General features: G+C 33.6%; 1 pseudogene; it reads right to left on the bottom strand.

Annotated features, from left to right (window-relative positions):
• Window positions 1-16,779: 16,779 nt before the first annotated feature.
• Window positions 16,780-20,705, bottom strand: LOC102669571 (putative disease resistance RPP13-like protein 1; annotated as a pseudogene).
• Window positions 20,706-21,781: the final 1,076 nt, after the last annotated feature.

Here is a 21,781-nt window from a genome sequence, read left to right as displayed (position 1 = left end):
TATATTTTAAAAAATTATCCAAGAGGAGTAAGTCGTAATAGCTGTTACGACTTCTAATTCAGAAGTCGTAACACCTGTTATGACTTATTATTTTTTTAATTTTTTAACTGAAGTCGTAAAAATATTTACGACTTCATAGTATAAATCTAATTTTTTTACGACTTTAAAGTCATATTTTTTTAAATAACGAAAGTCGTAATATTTTACATGACTTTAAAGTCCTAAAGCGTATTTTATTTTATTTTTCTAAATTTTTAAAGGTTTACCACTTACTTCAAAGTAGTAAACTTATTTTTTTTAAACTGCTGTTTTGTTATTTGCAGCCACATTTTTGTTTTGTTCACCTATTTTCTTTTTGTAAATCTGTTTTTTTAATTTAATACTATTTACGGTTTTATTTTTATTTTAAATAAAAAATTTAAAAAATATATTTAAATATATAATAGATAATATTAAGTTGATTTTATTAGTATATTTTTTGTGATTTTATTTGATATGTTATTATTTTATTTTAATATTTTTATTATTTAAAACATGTTATATATATTTTTAATATAGTTTACTTTAAATGTTTTTTATTTAAAGTTTAAATAATCTATCAATAAAAATTAAAAACAACATAATTAATACATTAATATAAAAAGCACAATACAAATGAAAGAAAAACATAAAAATTACAAGTTATTTTGTCATGTATTTGTTTGTATGGACAGTTAGTCCGATTATGTCCTTTAGTTTTACATAATGAGCATTTTTTAGGTCTATTTGAAATTGGTTCATCCATCTCATTATGTATTCAAGTAGTAACCGGCCTGCCTGATGATGTCTGTCGCCGTTTTGAAGAATAAGACATAAAATGCGGACCTAAATATTGAGGCCATGTGGCTTCACTTCCAAGGGAATGAAAATGATGTTGATAAACTTTGAAAATGTTTTTCAACTTGTATACAGGTCAACAAAGTCATCATAATTTAAATTGGAAAAAGTACACGATGCAATTGCATGCGAGCAAGGTAGTCGAAGTGCTTGAAATTATCCACAATCACATGACCATTCATTCAATTTGACAGTGCATGTCATTGCTCGTAGACCAAGTCGAACTAGACGATATATATCACGTGAAGGAACAGTATCTACTGAGATTGTAAATCTACTTTACAATTTTAATCATTCTTGATATTATTATTCATAGTTATTTCTAACTTTGTAAATTTGAATCACAGTATTATCTTGCTCATCACCAACATCAATCATATGCAGAACCTAATGTACCTCCAGTGCATGTTCCTGAATTTATGTCCCAACATCATCCATCACAAGCACAATATCAATCAACAAGTTTTTCTGGTCATGCGTCTCAAGAATATCAACAAAGTTTTCAACCACTGGGGGTTCTCATCGTATATACCTCAATACTCATTTCAAGTCCCTTGTACCTCAAATGTTTTTGATGGCTCCTCACAAATGTTTGCCACCACTTTCAAGACTCCACCATTTGCATATAATCTTGCACAAGTTTTTGTTATCGTTCATCATTACCTGCTCAAATAGGTGACATCAGTCATGAAGATGAGGATGAGAAGGATAACAACAATAACAACGATGATGATGACGATGATGATGGTGATGGTGATGGTGATAATGATGATGACAACGGTAGTCATTATGTTCCTCAACTATAACAGACAATTACGCATCCTAGAACAAGAGGAGGTAGAGGTCACAGACGACCAAGAGGACAACAAACACAGACAAATTCAGTCCAACAACATGAGAGACCCACGCATATCTAGAAGAACTCGTTGTGGGACATCGTCTCATTATTAATTTAACAAATATGTAATTTTTATTTAAATAGAATCAATTTTTAATTTAAACTCTTTCAATTTTTTTAATATATTTCTATTAATAGATTATTTAAACTTTAAATAAAAAACATTTAAAGTAAACCATATTAAAAATATATATAACATGTTTTAAATAATAAAATATTAAAATAAAATAATAAAATATCAAATAAAATCACAAAAAATATACTAATAAAATCAACTTAATATTATTTATCATGTATTTAAATATATATATTTTTACTTTTTTATTTAAAACAAAAATAAAACCGTAAATACTATTATATTAAAAAAACAGATTTACGAAAAGAAAATAGGTGAACAAAACATAAACGTGGCTGCAAATAGCAAAACAACAGTTTTTTTAAAAAAAAAAATAGGTTTACTGTCCTCAACCTTTAAAAAAATAAATTAAAATAAGCTTTACGACTTTAAAGTCGTGTAAAATATTACGACTTTCGTTGTTTTTTTTTTAAATACGATTTTAAAGTGGTAAAAAAAATTAGATTTACACTGAAGTTGTAAATATTTTTACAACTTTAGTTAAAAAATTTAAAAAAATAATAAGTCGTAATAGGTGTTATGACTTCTGAGTTAGAAGTCGTAACAACTATTACGACTTATCTTCTTTTGGGTAATTTTTTAAAATATACCCTTGATCGGTAAATTGAATTTTTTTTTTTACCCTGGTTGGTAAAAAGGCCAACATCCTAACTATGACATTTGTTTAAAGTTTAACAATTAAATTAAACCAATAATATAAAATAATCACATTAAATATTAATTACATGGACCAAGTAAAAAAATTTGTACTTTTCTTGAAGTATGTCAACAAACATACAAAATCAAAAGAAATCTTTCATATATTGTATATTGAAGATATAAAATAAAAGTAAAATTATTATGATATAGTATTTATAATATAGTAGTAAAAGAACAAATATATGAATATATGTGAAAAACTTGTACAATGATTATACAAACATAAGATAAAATAACAATAAAATGACAAACATAAAAAACAAAAAAAAATCATATTAAAACTAAGTAATTTATTATTTTCTTTATAATCAAATCAAAAGTGATTGATGTAATATAGTCAATTATCAAACTAGCTAGATGGGTGACATTGTTTTAACTTGGAACATTAACACCAAAAGTTTATATTTATTTTCTTAAAATCATGAAAATATAGTTTGTTGGTGTGATTATTTACTAATTTTCTTTCTCCAACAATAACGATCATCCCGCCTAATAAAAGAAACTAATATTTATTAAACGAAGGTTGTAGAAGAATGCTTGTTTTATATAAAATAGAAATAATATTATATTAGATTGTTTGAAAAAAATGATAAAAAATCTAGATGAAATCAAACCTAATAATTACAATTGAAAGAACACAAATTAATCAGTGAACAAAACAAAAACTAAATCATGAACAAAACACAAACCAAACCCAACAATTACAATTGAAAGAAAAAGAAAACTCACATAATAGTATCAATTATTACAACAAATTTTTGTATACACATTGATTACAATAATTAATTTTTAATTTCTAAAAAATTAAGCAAAGTATTGAAAAATAGTTTTTATTATTTTATTTTAAAATTTCATTTTTTCTATTTTCATATTAGAACAGGGAAAGTCACATATTAAATATTAAAGTAATGAAGATTAAAATATTAAATTCAATATACAAAAAATACTTATTCATGAGACACATATAAGTAAATTTTTATGTAATTTTTTTCTACAGAATAGGATCCAACACTTTCCATTGCATCTCAATGAATAAGATTGACTGGATGAAAAAAATAAAATGTTAACTAGTTACCTGGATTGATTCTTTATTTATAATAGAAATAAAAATGTATATAAAAAGAAAATCTTATGTATTAATTATCTACTCAATGAAGAAAATCTTATGCCATTTACTTTTTTTCTTTCATTTACTCACCAAAAATATATTTTCAATATTGCTCACCGACTTCCTTTTATATATATAAAGATACATCATTCACATATTGTTAATGTTTTCTAATTTATATAAATAATATTATTTTGACAAATGTTAATTTTATAGTATAATTTCAACAAATATTTTTACATTTTTTACTCATATAATTTAATAAACTATTTATTTTTAACACTTTTAACATCTTCAAATTATATCACATACAAATTAATATTAATTTACAAATAATTTATACAATGGATATATTTTATTCTAAATATTTTTTATGTATAATTCCAACAAACATTTTATATTGAATTAATTTTATAACTTAATGTAATATTTTAAAAATATTTAAATATATATCTCAAAATTATTTATAGTCTTAGATGTGTTTTTATTCATATTAAATACCTGATTATTTTTCATTTGTTCCTAAGTAAAATAACAATTTTATTTTTAGTCCTTGATATTTTATTTTAGTCATTGATGAACTAACAAATTTTATATTTATTCTTTGATAAATTAGCTCATTTTGTTTTAGTTCTGACAATTAACAAAAGAAAAAAATTATAAGAAAAAAACCACAATATTTACTAATTTATTAAGGACTAAAACAAAGTATCAAGTATAAAAAATAAAATTAGTTTATTAGGAATCCAATGCAAAGAAAAATATATTAGAGAGTAAATACAATTTTTTTGTATTTATTAGAAATTAAAAATATATTTTATAAGTTTTTTTTTAAACCCATGCAACGCCTAGGCCAATACCTAATTTTAATAATTCTGACAAAAAATGACATATTGGCAGCAACGGATATTCACAGAAAGCTACCACCAAAATGAAAATTCTGCTGGTCCCTTTTGTTGTACTCATCCCTCGCTCTAAGCAGAAGAACTGGGTATTTTGTATTGTTTCTTCAGGAATTGAAAAGCTTCTGAGTCACTCCTGTGACATGATATTCTCAATAGAGTTTTGATATTGAACTGAGTATTTCCATGCCACTAGCAGATTTCAAGTCTTCGATCAACTTCCGTGTCTGCAAAATAATACAAATTATTTTACATGCTTTCTTAGACATAATTGTTGCAAGAAGATATTTTCTATCATTGACGAATTATAACTGATCCCTCCAAGCTCGGATAAAGGAGGAAGATTCCATTAGTCATCAGCAATCAACATAAAATTTCAAATATCAACGAGCAAAAACCAACAAAAACCAAGAAAAACTTGTCAGAAAACAAATATAAAACTCGAATATATATTAACAAGCACGAACATATTTTAGCCTAAATAAATCCAAGATATCTAACACATATTTAATGAAGACTTTAGTGTGTTTAGTCAATTTTAATGACTAATTTATCAATAAAGAAATTCAAGAAATCTAACATCATGCATATGTGTAGAGTTTAATGACAGTGGGTCTGTGCATTGCAATAATTTAAAATGTGTGTAAAAAAAAACTACAACTTAAATAGCTCAACAGAGCATAGCAAACTCTGATCAAACTAATTAAATAAATCAAATGTACACAATTAAGTTATATATTAGCAGTGGTCAGATTCAGTGCAGGGTTTATCTACTGATGAAATAAGTAATAAGCTATTTCTATGAACGATCATTACTAGCAAATACAGTAGCAAACATGTTACGATTGTCAGTGTGAGCTTTATTCCATGAATGAATGAGTTGCTATAATTCTACTGAGGGTAGCTTTTGGGATATTTTCAATAACTGTGTACTTACTGTGTGTCAGGCGTTTGTGTACGATTGCTTTAATTTGGGTTGTGAACATCTTTTTCTTTGCTGGCCCGTCAACCATAGTCTTCCCTAAAATACTGACATTAACAGCAGCTGCATTTTGCTCTCTGTCTTGGCTAGCTCTTGGGATATTTTCGGAAAACTATCAACCTACTATATTATAGAATTTAGGAGAAAGGTTCCATTAGAGCAAATAAGAGTATTGCATTTAATCACTACCAAAACCAGTATATCTAATCATTCAAGTACAATATATAGAAATAAAACTGCTTTATTAGGAAGTTAGGGAATAAATTCCACAATCAGTTGAAGTTTTCTAAATATGAAACAACTACCCTCGTAAAAAAGAATAGCAGCTTCATTAATTGAACTTACAATTACAGTATTCACATGGACGAAATTTTACAATGAAGATCAACAACATTGTAGTTAGATTAAAACCAAAACAAAGGAAAGGCAAAAACTCAATTATGCTCCCTAATTATACACTGAATGGACAATTTTAATAATTCCAACAAAAAAAGAAACATTTCCAGCAATGAATATTCACAGAAAGCTAACCCCAAAGTGAAAATTTTGCTGGTTCCCTTTTGTTGTAAACATTCCTCTAAGAAGAAGAACTGGGTATTTTGTATTGTTTCTTCAGAAATTGAGAGGCTTCTGAGTCGCTCCTGTGGCATAATATTCTTAATAGAGTTTTGGAATCAGTTCCCAGTTTGCTTTTGCCACCTTGCATTTCCATGCCACTAGCAGATTTCAAGTCTTCAATCAACTCTCGGGTCTGCAAAATACAGATTATTTACATGAATTCTTAAACACAGTTGTTGCAATAAGATATTTTCTATCATTAATAAATTATAGCAGGTCCCACCAAGCTCGGATAAATGAGAATGGTTGTATTAGGTGACAATAAGTTTAACATTAGGTTGTTAGCAACCAACGTAAAATTTGTTAATATAAGAGCACAATAGTGGGATAAGGCTTTTATTGCTGTAATTGTAATAAATTATAGGGTACATCAAACAGTGGAAACTAACATACAAGAGATTTTAAATATAATGATGAATTTGACAACAAAACAAAACAATAAGAACACATAATTAATTAACACCAAACATGGCCTTAAGATATGGCTAAGGCCTAAGGCTATTAGGTAACTAGGCTAATCCAATACCAAACATGGCCGCAAGATATAGGTGAACTAACCTCATAGCCATGCAAGTTGATCACATGCCGAACACGTGCAACCTGATTTTCGACAACACCCTGAGGGAGGCCGTCACCTCCAGATATAAAGAATTCCTACAAGAAGCACATCATCATTCACTGACATTGAAACATTATTAACTTACTCAAACTCTCATTTTTATTGGGAAAAAAAGTACAAAAGTCCAAAGATCTGATTAGTCTGTTGAAAATTGTAGATTCCTCTAATAATTTTGCATCACCGGGAAAGAAAACTCTTGATGGACCCCATCTAAGATTGACACGGAGTAAGCCATCCTGGCATGCGGGATAGTGTTAAAATTACGATACTAGTAATGAAGTTATCAAAAGAAAGGCTAAGCTACCAACCAATGATGCCTGAAGAAGACTTGTAACTATGCGATCCCTGAGAGGCTCCACAACAATATCATAAAGTTGGCTAAGTTCCTACAATAATTCAAAAGTGGTAACCAAATGATCAATTAAATTTGCTAAAAATTTCAGACTTTCATGTGAATCCAGATAAAATATGTGAGTGATGCTTGTTAACAGACATTTAAAAACGTTTTAGGTGAATCCGCACTTAATATTTCAAGTGGTATTTTAATTTCTACATTTAAAAACTAATTCTGAAATTTAAATTTTTAAATTTTATTTTCTATAATTATGTTTATAAACATATTAAATATATTTTTTGGCCTTCACAAAAATGAAGCCCTCAACATCCGCATAGGCCATAGTGACCTATGTGGCTTTGTTTTTACTTTTTACTTTATTTTCATTTATCAAACATAAATAAAAATCTTGTGTACACAATGCATATAACACTACATATTCATCATCAACATAGCATGACGTAGTTCACGCAAAGCATAACACTGCATACACATTAAATTTTTCAAAACTGCATGTTAGACTTCAGTGTGAACGAGGAAATGATAACTGCACTTGGTAACTGACTAAATGAGTCTAGAAACTGAATTACACCAGAGAATAACTGGGCTCAGGTATTTACAGCTCCCCAAAGACTACTTTAACAGATACAGAAGTTAAAGTACCCTATTATTACATGAGTAACACTATAATACCCCCAGCTCGAGGTGATGCGATGCAGAAGAATCACACAGCTGAACTTGCTCGGAGCAACAAAACTAGTGGGAGAGAGAGCTTTATTTAGGATACCAGCACAATGATCAGAAGCTAGAAGATGGATTTTAGTCTGCCAAACCAGGCCCGGGGAGACTGTTTAAACCCTGTGAATAAATAGTTTTTAAGTCAATGTGAGGATGAGCCGAAATGACAGATTTAATAACGGGAGAAAGTGTCTCTCTATTCTCACAACCATAGATTTGACTATGTCAAACTTAACCCTGGGCAAGGTGAGTATTTTGGGGTCTAAAAGGTTAAGAGACAGGTGAGACCCAAAAAAGTGTGCCAATAGACTTAAGCCTTGGTTTCCTGCACTACAGTGATTTCTTTACGATTCACTTTGAATCAGAAAATTCAGAATATCATCTTATAATCATATGAGATTGATGCAATCTAAGATTTTAGCATACAATGCTCACAATGTATTTGTAATTAAAAGCAATCAAACAAGTATAATACAAAATAAAGACAATTTTCTAATAAGAAAAAAAAGTTTAATGGGAAAAAACAACAAAATGAGACAAAGCTCCATATTCTCACAAGAGGTAGTTATTGTTGTTGGAGAGTCCAAAGCCTTATAAACCCCACCCATTCAATTGGATCCTATATTTGCTTTAAATTTTCTCATGCAAAGAGCGAATCATTATAATATCTCAATAAACCTCTATTGGGGAAGAAAACAAAATAAATTTCTTCTATAAGTTAAAATTATATTATGCATAAGCTAACTTGTAGATACTCTCTCATTTGACATCACTTTTAACTAGAGTAAACCTTTATGACCTAAGAAAAACAATTATCTCTTTAGAAGTAAAGTCTTCGGATTGTTAAACAATATACCAAGAATTTGTTATCAATAACATAATAAATTCTTAGTAGAAATTAAAAATAAATTTAAATGTGAAATATTTTATTCAGTAATAAAAAATAAAAAACTTGGAGTCTCGCACAAAAAGCAGATATAACTATGTAAGTATAAGAAAACAATTATTTACTAATTCCCTTGATGTACAAATCGTGTAGAAGTTTCATGATATATAATTCAGATCACCGAAAAAAGAGAGTTTCATGATAATTCTAAAAAATCACCGTCACTACCGTATACTACCAAAAATATCCACGGTTGGAATGTGAGCAATCTTTGGCCAGTCTTCGCCTCCTGGCTTCTGGTAACGCTGCTTGAGGTTGGGGCAGTTTAGAAGAAACAATTTCTTGAGAGAGGAGAGCTCACAGAGACCCTTGTAGTCCAATTTTTTTAGATTTGGAAAATTATCGATGCGTAGATAAGTAAGAGAGAGTGGCAGCAACCTTCATCAGGAAAAGATTCCGCATCCAGCTTTCCTATCCACAAGGTTTCCAGACAGGGATTGTCTCTGAAAGCCCCTTTCAGTGAGGCCATGAGTCCGGAGGAGCATTTATAGAGTCCCATCTCTTTTAGATTTGATGGCAAACCTCCTTCAGGGAACGACTCAACTCTTGGACAATCATATATTCGTAGCTCCTTCAGAGATGGAAGCAGCATATGCATGCTTCCAGGCAATGATTCTAACTGAGGGCACTCTTTGATGGCCAGAAATTCAAGATGATTATGGGTGTGATCCTGTGTAATCATCTGTAGATTACGAAAGCCTCTGAGATCAAGGGTCCTGAGTGCTGGGAAGAAATCTAGCCGAAAAGTCTTTAGAGAGTCACAGCCATCATCACTCATTTCACAATAGCTAAACATTTCATATTTGGGGCAACAATAAATTCTCAGTTCTTTCAAAGCATCAGACATTTCCAGCAACGATGCTGTGTCCGCCCATGCTGAGCTTTTTTCAAAGTAGCCCAGTCAAGTTGCAGCTTTCCAAAGGGGTGTTGCTAGGTGCACCCAGTCAAGTTGCAGTTCATGTGAAATGACCAAAATATCCCTGTTTTTTAAAAAAATTTGTGCACCCAGCAGCGCGCCTGTTCCTCTTCTTTTCCGCGTTCCTGTTCTTCTATTCTGCGAGCTCAGTTCGTCTTCTTCTTCCACGTTCCTCTCATCTTCTCTTGCGCTTTGCTGCTTCCACGACCAAGTGGTGGTGCTGCTGTTCACCATTGTTGACGGTGTCGTGGTGGTGCTTTCGTTCTTCTTCTTCATTTGTGCTTCTCCGTCGAGGTAAGCATTTCGTGCCTTTTTCTTTCGTGCTTCCATTGTTGTTCGTTTTGTGTAGTTGGTCTTAGATGATGGTAGGCGTTTCGTGCTTCCATTGTTGTTCGTTATCATGCTTCTATTGTGTCTTCTTCGTTGTATGTAGATGATCTGTAACCATAAAAACATTATCCGCGTTTGAGTTCTGCGCCGCTGGATATATGCGGATCAACTTGATTCGCATGTACCCTGCGGATCAACTTGATCCGCATGTATCCAGCGGCGCAGAACTCAAACGCAGATCAACTTGATCCGTGTGAATGTTTTTAGTTTTCAAAAATTTAAATTATAATGTTTAACAAAAAATTTTGGTTTGTATTAATGTATGAGATTTATATTTTGTTTAAGATGGGTTTGTTTAACTGAAGCATAAGGTATAATGCTTAGAAAAGCTATAAAATTCAAACCCCTCAATGCTTTCTCACTGATTACTTCTCTCTGCAATCAGATTAGTAACACAAGTTGGGGAGAAGCATTGGTTAAACATGAGGAGAAGCTCAACCTAAAATGAGCAAAGAAAAATACAGAACAAAATGAATATCTCAAGCTTAACCAATGTCATGTTAAAACCACTTTTTTTAAGTAACGTCAAGACCCTATCACTCTTATATATTCATGTGAACCCAGCATATAGCCATGAGCATGCTGTTATCATAAATTTAAATTACAACAGTGCCCTTGAAGGAAAGTCCAGAAAGGTACAATAAGAGAAAAGTTATAGAACACACCAATAGGTAAATTAGTTGCATCAGCTAAAATGATGATGCAACACCCTCTAATGATCCAATAATTAACTAGCTAGCAACTTGTGGGTCTTATATATAGCACAACAAAATCACTAATTCAAAACCTAACATCACCAAAGAGACTAAAGACCATTTGCTTGATATTGTGTCAATGTAAGGGTCATGTTAATAAGTTCTATCACATAATGCACCATTTTTTAAAAAATGTTCTGCCAAAATCTATAGCCATCCCATATTAAAGGGAACACATGTCATGGTCGCTCATTTTTATTTCAGTCAAAGTTGTAAAACTACCTTACTCTACTTGGTTCTCCACCAATGATTGCAAGGAGAAAGATCCATTGGCCTTTTTGATTCATAAAAGAAAAGTAAAATTGTTGGGTTCATAACTATAAAAGTTATGGGTACAAAACAGTGCCTTCTGTCTTCTACCATGCTTTTGTGGACATGCTAAGAGGCTGGTAATGAATGGCTCACTTCATTTGATTCTGGTCTAAGAGGACCATGCCCAATTCTACTGATTTCTTTGGTAATGGGTGTGCCATCTGGATGATCTCTATACTCAGGGAACACTCCATATGATGGCATTTCTTCTTGCTTGCTAGCTGCAAAGTAAAAGCATACCTTAATATCTGTGAACCAATCCACTAGTTTAACAGAGAATATCAAAATGTCATCATTTGAATTGCTTTTAACACAAACTAATAGTTGTAGCCTAATCTTCTTTGATGTCTGTTTGATTTCTACTACCCATTTCCCTTAAGCCCTTTGTCTCACTCCTACAAACTTTGGTAATTCTCAAGCTTATCACACTGCTAGTGCTATTTATTGAACAAACATTAAGCATCTAAAGAAGTTCCAACATAACAGCAATAGTCCAAACCCAAACACAAAACACCAAATTTCTCAAAACCAAACCAAATGAAATTTCGAAAACCATACACACATAAAAGGATTGATTGGAATTTGTGTGGTTTAGTGATGGAATTTGTGGTAGACATTTGCAGATCATGGTTAAGACTAGAGGATTAGGCCATGCGTTAGGTAGGGTTGTTGCTAGAGGTCTGGGGAAAGGGGATGATGATGATTCTGACGATGCTCCCCAGTGCTGAAGGCCAACTGCATCAATACGCAGGCGACGAGTACCTGTCATTGTTGACGATGTTGTGCCTGCAGTACCTGCGGACTCGCCTGCGGTACCAGAGGCACATGCTACTGTAGTTGGGGATGAGCCAATGGTAGATGCTGACGCATAGGACACCGGTCCAGAGACTGACGCACAGGATATTGGTGCACAGGATGCTACAGATGAGCCTGAGGGATTTCCTGGTGGACCCAGGGACCCATCAGTGCTTACGGAATATCTTGACCATGTTGCAGCCAGTGTATGGTCTGGACAGGTATTTATAATATTCAAGTATGTTAAGTATTCTTTTTTATTGAGTTTTTGGTTACTGATTGACGTTATTTGAACAAATTATGTGTTCCTTTGTACTTCAATTCAGGAATGTCCTAAGTTGAAGTTATCCTCCCATGGGAGGAAGGTGCATAACTTGGGCAGGCCTGTTCCTGCAATTGAGGACATGGTTGTTGGGATAGGATTAAGTCCTTTGATCGCATGTTCGATAGACACTGGCGATCGGGGACTTATATCCTCCTTTATCGAGAGGTGGCACCGGGAGACTTCTAGTTTCCATCTTCCTATGGGGGAGGTTTCGATCACGCTGGACGATGTCGCGTCTCTTCCCCATTTGCCTATCGTTGTTGCATTCCATGACTTTCAGCCTCTACGCACCGATGGGGCGATGGTGCTGTTGGTTGAGTTACTGATGGTCTCAACAGAGGTGGCCATGGCCGAGACTGGCCAATGTGGTGGACCATATGTACGCCTACAGTGGTTGTGAGACGTATACCAATGCAGATGTCAAACGCAAACACTGAACAGCTTCCACTCGCGCTTATTTTATACATCTTTTGGGTTACACTCTTTTTGCTAATAAGAGTACAACCCATGTTCATGTCTCACACTTACAGGCCCTGCGTGACCTCACTTTTGCTGATGGGGAGCTGCTGGCCTCATCCATATGTACGATCAACTTAATGATGCCAGTCTCAGCACTAGCTGACAACTTGCTGGTTACATCACCTTGTTACAGGTAATTAACATGTATTTCATAATTTATTTACAACAATGTTTTAATGAGTGTATATTTAATTAACATGTATGATTTTCGTGTAAACCTTATAGTGTTCGATATACGAACACTTTTTGTCAGTTGTAGAGTGCAATGCTGATTTGGACTACGACGAGGTGTCACCACGTGCATGTCGGTGGATTGCGACAAAGAAGACTGTGAAAAAGGTATCCACAACGACGTACAAGCAGTGCTTGGATCGTCTGAGGATCCTATATGTCTGCTGGATGCCATATGCGGAGCACCGACCTGCGCAGGACTTTCATCTGATTTCATGCTTCTCAGGGCAGCTCCGCTGGGGGCCTGTTGTTGTCAGATACAGACCAGAGAAGGTTATGCGCCAGTTCAGCTACGTCCAATGCATTCCTACACACCCTATCCATTCATGGGTGTCATATGATGACATGGATGATACTTGGACGCATTACTCAGACCATTTGGCGGCAGCAGGTGATCTATGTGTTGTGCTAGGTCAATGTGCACCTGACTACATAGACTGGTTCTTCATCATATCGCATCCATTCATGACTACGCCACAGACGGATCCTCCTCGAGATGCATATGCGACGCAACCCAGTCATATCCCTTATGAGGTAGCACCGGCATCGACACATGCGGATCCTGATGCGGACGAGCCCAGACATGTAGTGGTAAGTGTTACTATTTGGGCCCGGGCCCATACTCCTATTTGAATATTACCAAACATGATATATTTGAGATTTTTTAAATGTTAAATATTACTAATATTTAAAAATATATAAAAAAATTAACGTGTATATTTAAGCAAATAACAAATAACCATATAGTCTAGTAATATGGTTCAGATTACAAAAATGGAACTTTGTCTGATAAGACTGGTTAATGGAATTACAATTCAAAGTACTATGACAGACAAATAATATATTCATAAACAAACAATTATAAAAAAAAATGTATGAGAGGTCTCATGACGTCAACCTGAAAAGTAGTAATGTTTGTCCCATGCGTCATCCATATATATTGTTGGTCATATAATGATCATCTTTTTCACTTCCCATGATAATCTTTTGCACCTCAGCAAACATTTAGTCTATTAATCCATATATATACTCTAATAGAACTACCAAACCAAGCCAAAAAGCTTTGGCCTTTGGGTTTTCCTCTCATAAGAGAAAACAACCAAGCAAGAGCCTTTGGGTTTTTTGGCCAAACCAAACAAACGGAAAATGAAAACGCAAAAGAATAGTTTTGAAAAACCAAAACGCAGAAGGATAGTCTTGAAAAGAACCCAAAAATCATTTTCCAGCCAACCCAAGCAAAGAACTGCCAAACCAAGCCAAAAAGCTTCAGCCTTTGGGTTTTCCTCTCAGAAGAGAAAACAACCAAGCAAGAGCCTTTGGGTTTTTTGGCCAAACCAAACAAACGGAAAATGAAAACGCAAAAGAATAGTTTTGAAAAACCAAAACGCAGAAGGATAGTCTTGAAAAGAACCCAAAAATCATTTTCCAGCCAACCCAAGCAAAGAACTGCCAAACCAAGCCAAAAAGCTTCAGCCTTTGGGTTTTCCTCTCAGAACAGAAAACAACCAAGCAAGAGCCTTTGGGTTTTTTGGCCAAACCAAACAAACGGAAAACGAAAACGCAAAAGAATAGTTTTGAAAAGAACCCATAAAAAATAATTTTCCGACCAACCCAAGCAAACAACTGCTAAACCATGCAAAAAAGCTTTGGCCTTTGGGTTTTCCTCACGGGAGAGAAAAGAACCAAGCATCAGCCTTTGGGTTTTTTGGCCAAAACAACCAAATGAAAAAATAAAACACAAAAAGATAGGAGACAAAAGAACCCATAAATCATTTTTCAGTTCAACCAATGGGCAAATCAAGCAACAACCTTTTGATTTTCCGACCAAAACAATAGGAGAATGATGGATTCCCTCATTCCCGTCCAGCATTTGGAGAACAATAGCACCAAAGCATTATCTTGGATTGCAGTGGAATAATAGAGAATGAAGAACGGGTAGGAAAAAAAGAAAGAGAATGAGAGAGAGAATGAGAATGGGAAAGGTGGAAAGAGAATAAAGAACGGGTAGGAAAAAAAGAAAGAGAATGAGAGAAAGAATGAGAATGGAAACGGTGGAGAGAGAATGTGTGTTTGTAAAATAAAAAAACGTAAACAGATGAAAACACATCATTTTTCCCCTCACTGTAGCATGATGAGACATTTTTGGGCGGGAAATGGGTTAATGGCATTGTGACACGTGGCCACTCAGGGCCTTATTTGTATATAGATAGATGATTTGTATAATTCGTTTGTTTTCTATTTAACAGGAGGCTTGCCATGCGATCGCGGAGGCGTTGGAGTAGCATCTAAATGCGCCAGGCACATCCACACATGAAGAGGTCATCCAAAAATGCCTCAGGATTGCCAGAGGTGTCATAGAAGACCGCAATGTGTATGTGAGGTCTCGACATAGGCGCCGCACGGATCAACAATAATTTATTCACACTTTAGATATCATTAGTTTTTGACGATGTATTTGACTTAACATTTTGTATATTTTAAGTTATTTTGATTAATAATATTAGTTTATAATATTAGTGTTATTTTGTCAATTATGTTTAAATTACTTGATCCGAAATTTATACCAAATTCATTCGAAATTCATTGACATATTATGAATGGAATTAAGTAAATTAGAAATGTTAAACTAATATTATAGATGTCATTTAAAATTAAGTTTCAATAAAGTTAAACTTTTTTAAAAAATTCAGTCTCCTGCGAATCAAGTTGATTCGTGGAAAACTCGCGGATCAAGTTGACCCGTGTAATACCTGTTGATCAAGTTGATCCATGTATGACTCACGGATCAACTTGATCCGCGTTTGGTCCGCTTGTGTTACACGGATTAACTTGATCCGTAGTAGACTTTTGCGGATCAAGTTGATCCATGGATCTTTTACGGATCAGCTTGATCTGTACAACGAAACATTAGAGGGGCATTTCTGACATTTTTAAGTGATGCTGAATGCACTAGCAATAACGCTGGTGCACCTAGCAACACCCTTTCCAAAGTCTTTCAGGTCTCAAGTTGTTAAATAAAATGCAAACAGGAAGCTCACTATTGCGGTTAAATAAATTCAAATAAAAATACTCAAATCGTTTGCTCATCGTGTGTGAGAATCGCATGGGTTAAAAAAACTAGTTATATAAATAGTGAGAGTTAATTAACCTTTTTGTAAATTATAAATTTAGAATTTTTAAAAGTAAAAGAACTTATTTTAATAAAATCATAAGAACCAATTAATAAAAATAATTTAACATAATCTTAAATGTGTTTTCATAAGTTTTCATTTATTAATTTTTTAAACAATAAATGTGTCACTTTAATTTCGTTTTTCATCAAGGTAAACTAAAATAAATAATGACAAAAACAAACAACTTTATCAATCCTTTTAGATTCAGAACACAGGATTCAAAAAGAAAATAGTTATTCAAAAGTTGAGATTTTTTTCTAATTTTATGTAAAGTTGAGAATTTTAAGATTGCAATATTAGCCGGTAACATATTCAATATATCTGAATATCGATGAACTAAATCTTATATGTATTTAATGTACAACAGTTGAAGCTTTCAGCTTTTTTTTTTTTTTTAAGTTTTTGTCAGTTTTGGATGATTAGTGTTCGTGAGAGAACCTAATTAATCACCCTCCGTAGGATCTTGTTTTTGTTATTAATTTTTTTTTTCATCTCTGACACGTTATTGATAAAAAAAACAATATTTCATTTTTTTAATATAAACTTTCATGTTATAATAAATAAATTTCATATTATAAGACAAGATGTAAAAGTTGAGAGGTAAAATTCAGATAAATTAAACATCACTATAGTATATCCAGGTTTTGAATGTGGGCAATCTTTGACCAGTCTTCGCCTCCAGGGTTCTGGCAATGCTTATTGAGGTTGGGGCAGCCAACAATTGAAAGAGGTGAAATGGATTTAGGAAGACCCTTCTCTGGCAACTGTTGAAGGTTGGGGCAGTTTACAAGAATCAATTCATCGAGAGAAGAGAGCTGACAGAGCCCCTTGTAGTCCAGTTTTTTCAGATTTCGAAAATCATGGATGCGTAGATAAGTAAGAGAGAGTGACAGCAAACCTTCATCAGGAAAAGATTCCGCATCTAGGTTTCCTATCCACAACATTTCAGAGAGGGATTGTCTCCCAAAGCCCCTTTCAGTGAGGCCATGAGTCCGGACGAGCATTTATAGAGATACATCTGTTTTAGATTTGATGGCAAACCTCCTTCAGGGAACGACTCAACTCGTGGACAACTATCTATTAGTAGCAACGTGAGAGATGGAAGCAGCATATTCATGCTTCCAGGCAATGATTCTAATTGAGGGCACATACCGAACTCCAGATGTTCAAGATGATTATGGGTGTGATCCTGTGTAATCATGTGTAGATTACGAAAGCCATTGAGATGAAGGATCCTGAGTGCTGGGAAGAAATCTAACGGAAAAGTCTTTAGAGAGTCACAGCCATCACTGATCTCAGAATCGCAAAACATTTCATATTTCGGGCAACAATAAATTTTCAGGCCTTCGAGACTAGTATGAGACTTTTCAAGAAACGATGCTTCCATGCCGTGTCCGTCCATTCTGAGCTTTTTCAAAGAAACCCAGTCAAGTTGCAGATTTCCAAAGTCTTTTAGGTCAAGTTCTAGAGCCCTGGGAGCTGAAGCATCAAGTTGTTTGCACTCACTAATTTCTAGCTTCTTTAAAGGAAGAAGTTGCTCTGGGAGGTGGCCTTTCAGCTTGGGACATTTTCTTATAGAAAGATATTGAAGATATGGAAAAGCACCTGTCACAGCTTCACATTCCAATTTTTCCCATGCTTTCATAGATGAGAACTTCAATGTTTCCAATGATGGAAATGAAGAAGAGCTATTCCCAAGAAAATCAGCACCAATGCTCACTATCCCATCAATACTTGAAATCTCAAGGTTCTTGAGAACTGGAAAAAGTCCAAGGGAAGGCAAACGTTGGCAAGATTGACAGTTGCCCAACTCTAAGGACACCATATTTGATAAAGAATTATTGGATAACCAATTTGGGAATTGATTAACACCATAGTTGATGATTGACAACTTCTCCAGGTGTTTCGAAGGTTGTAGATTCTCTATTACAATTGCATCCCTTTCTTTGGCAGAATCATCAGGGTTCCAGTCCAAATTCCATTTTAACTTTAGTTCCACAAAGCGTGTTTTATTTTTCAAATCTGCAGCTAATGCATCTGAGGAATTCTCAATATTCGGCAGCTCCCTAAATGATAATCTTCCATGAAGATTGAGCTCTCCTAATTGCTGAATAGTGAACTCGCTAGTTTTGCCAACATCAAAAGAACTCATGGATACTTGAAGATTCTTCAACTTTCCCAGATGCGGTGGCACCTTTATAATTTCAGTATCTACAACTTCAAGGTGATGCAAATTGGTGAGTTCATGCAAATTCGAGGGCAGGTCCTTCAAATAACTACAATAGTTCAGCTTTAGTATTTGCAAGTTGGAGAGTGAACATGTTGAATCAGGTAGTTTTTTTATGCGAGTATGGGAAAGGTCTAATGAACGAAGTTGTTTAAGATTACAGAGTCAGGAAGCTCATAAATGTCAGAGCAATGAGACAGACATAAGACACGTAAAAACTTAAACTTGGAGAACAATTCATGTATGGACATATTGCAATTCCAACTATAGTGATATTCATTCATTCTCCACCTTGTTGGCATAAATGTACGTAACTTTTTAGTATCACATGAAGTTGCAAATCCATTAAAACATTGTTTGTTATTTATTGCAACTGAAAAATGACGGGTTATTTTCTGTGTACTTTTTTCTCCATCAACTCCCAACCTAAAATAGATGTCTCCACAAACATATTTTGTCAAATCATTTAGAAGGTAATGCATGACAAATACCTCTTTATTTTCGCTTGATTGTTGAAAGAAGGACCTTGATAGTAGATCATTGAAGTACAGCTGGCCAACTTCTTCTGGACTCTTACTGCCTTGATGGCAGTGTAGGAAATTTTCAGTCATCCACAACTGAATTAAACACTCCCTGTCAAACACATAATCCTTGGGAATAAAGCACAGTAAGCAAAGCATGTCTTGAGATGGGGAGGAAGGTAGTGATAGCTCATGGCTAAAGCAGGAACAATATCAGCATCCTCTATTTCCCATATCTCTCTTTTCAATATGTTTTCCCAATCTGAAACAAATGATTTATTGTGTAATAGACCTTCCATTGACTTCAAGGCTAGAGGAAGTCCTCTACATTTTTCAACTATCTTCATACCAATCTCGTTGCACTCTGGATTTGGTTGAGGATTACCACCTTGAAATGCATGTTTCGCGAACAACTTCCTGCAATAATCTTCTTGTAATTGCTGCAATGCAAGCGGTGTTGTTCTGACCACATCGCAGAAGCAACTTTCTCACTGCGTGTCGAGACAAGGATCCTACATTTTGCACAGCTTTCCATTTAGACTGGCTTTCGTTCCAAACGTCATCCAAAACGAGAAAAAACTTGTTTCCTCTCAATTTGTCTATCAGTTTTGTATGAACAATTTCTAGCTGATCACTAGTTTCAGTTGAATCAGTAAGTGAGTCAAGAATTGCTCTTGATATGTTCAAAACATTAAATTCCTCTGAGACACAGATCCAAGCTTTGTCATCAAACTTACTCTCCATTCTTGGGTCATTATATACAAGTTGGGCAAGCGTGGTCTTACCCAACCCACCCATGCCCACGATAGAAAGTATTGACAGCTTTTCATCAGTGTCAGAACTGATCCAGTCGAAGATCAATTTTTTGTCATCATCTCTGCCATAAATAAATATCACTTTCTACCACCGAAGATGCTGATGCCAATTTCTCTAACACTATACGACCCGATCCTGATCCAACCCCATCACCACTAGTCCTTGTCAAACCTAGATAACCACTTCGGCTTTCAAGATCATCCAGGTCACCAAGGATTTGTTCAATCCTTGATTCAATTTCCTTGTCAAAGGAGCTAACAGAAGAAGATTTGAAGAAATTCCACACCTTGTTACGAATGGACTGGGATTCAGCTTCCACTTGGCATTTGGAGAGTTCAAACACTACATCTTTGGCCTTAAAAAGCCAATCTCTGACACGTGCATCTCTGAACTGCTTAAGTTCTGCATCATCAGCAAGAACATCGATGGCTAGTAGCTTCACCTTCAAGTTACTCAGCAGCTTCTTATTGAGTTTTCTTCGACGAAAGTAGTCCACAAAACGAGAAGCCAAACTGTCAATTGTCATCTGAACGAAAGTAGAAACAAGAGCACCATCAACCATTTCTGCTGCCATGGTAGGAATGAAAGTAGATGAATGGAAAAGAGTAATTTGAAAAGAGCAGCTTATGCCAAAGACTAAGTGCAGGAAAGGGTCAAAATATTTTGATGAAATGAGTAATAAGATATGCTAAAAATGATGGTTGACTTTACTTGAAGAAGGTTGCTGAACAACTGAACATTTTTTTTTATTTATTGGATGACCAAATAACTGCTGAGTCTTCCGGATAAGACAAACAATGACACCTGCATTCCACCCTTCATATTCATTAAATTATCATGTTAAGCATTATTGTACTTTTATATTTAGGAAACAACACAGAGAAAGAGAGGAGGTCTTATTTGTTAAGTGTATTTCCCAAATTTCCAACTTGTTGGATATTCTATGACTTGATAGGATTTCTTAATTAGATATAGTATATTGCATGCAAATTTGTTTGATATCCTTACTTAATCACTTAATGAAAGATTTAATTAACCAAGTTTAGCACATTCTGTCAGATACTATGTTTAAATAGGATGATTTAAAATTTGTTGCATTTGTTGTTTTATTGTAATGGTTAAAGTGATAACTAGTGTAAAATTATGCAAAACTAATTGCGTGTTTGTTGTTATAATGATAACAATTAAGATTATTATTATTTATGATAAAAATTAGTTTCAAATTTTGTGTTTAAAAAATATATATTTTAAGATTATTATTTATTAAAATTTAGATATTTAAACAGTTATAAAGGGAAAAAAAATCAACCCCCTTTATAAGGTATCTGTTTAAAATTTAAGTATTCTTCATTCATTTTTTTTTCAATTTACTGGACTTCAGTAATCTTCAATCAGTAATATCTTTGATTTTTATAATCTATAGTAATAATAAAAGAAATAAAAGCTCAATCCCAGAGGTTAAACTTTGATACCAACTAAAATAAAAAGAACACGCTAGAAGATGGATCAAATAGTGTGTTAATTATATCTTTGAAATCTTTTCAGATGGAAGGGTTAGATCAACAGTTTAGACAAAGAGCTTTAAACAGATAGGTTGTAAGGGATCATCCAATAAACAAAAATAGAGTTTCACAAAACAAGAGCTTTTGAAGAAGATCATCCAATATTAAAGCAGCTAGTTTTAACAAAGCTTGTGTGTAAAATGTGCACAAAGTGAAACTTAAGAGAAAACAAGTATAGCAAAGGATAGAGTCAAAACATTGTGTTTATACTGTTTCGCTCAATCTTTTAAACTACATCCAATATTCCTTTAAACTCTTAAAGGATTCCACTAATAAAAAATGATTATAAACAAGTATTGTAATTTGTTATTGCTATCTACAAAATTTTTTCTCTAAGTTATTCCTGGCACACCTTTAATATTCCCTTGAGATTAAAGAACACT

The sequence above is a fragment of the Glycine max genome, chromosome 15 (assembly GCF_000004515.6).
Source record: "Glycine max cultivar Williams 82 chromosome 15, Glycine_max_v4.0, whole genome shotgun sequence".
In the NCBI taxonomy this organism is placed as follows: domain Eukaryota; kingdom Viridiplantae; phylum Streptophyta; class Magnoliopsida; order Fabales; family Fabaceae; genus Glycine; species Glycine max.
Note: the sequence above shows the minus strand (reverse complement) of the source record. Positions and strands in the feature narration are given on the sequence as shown.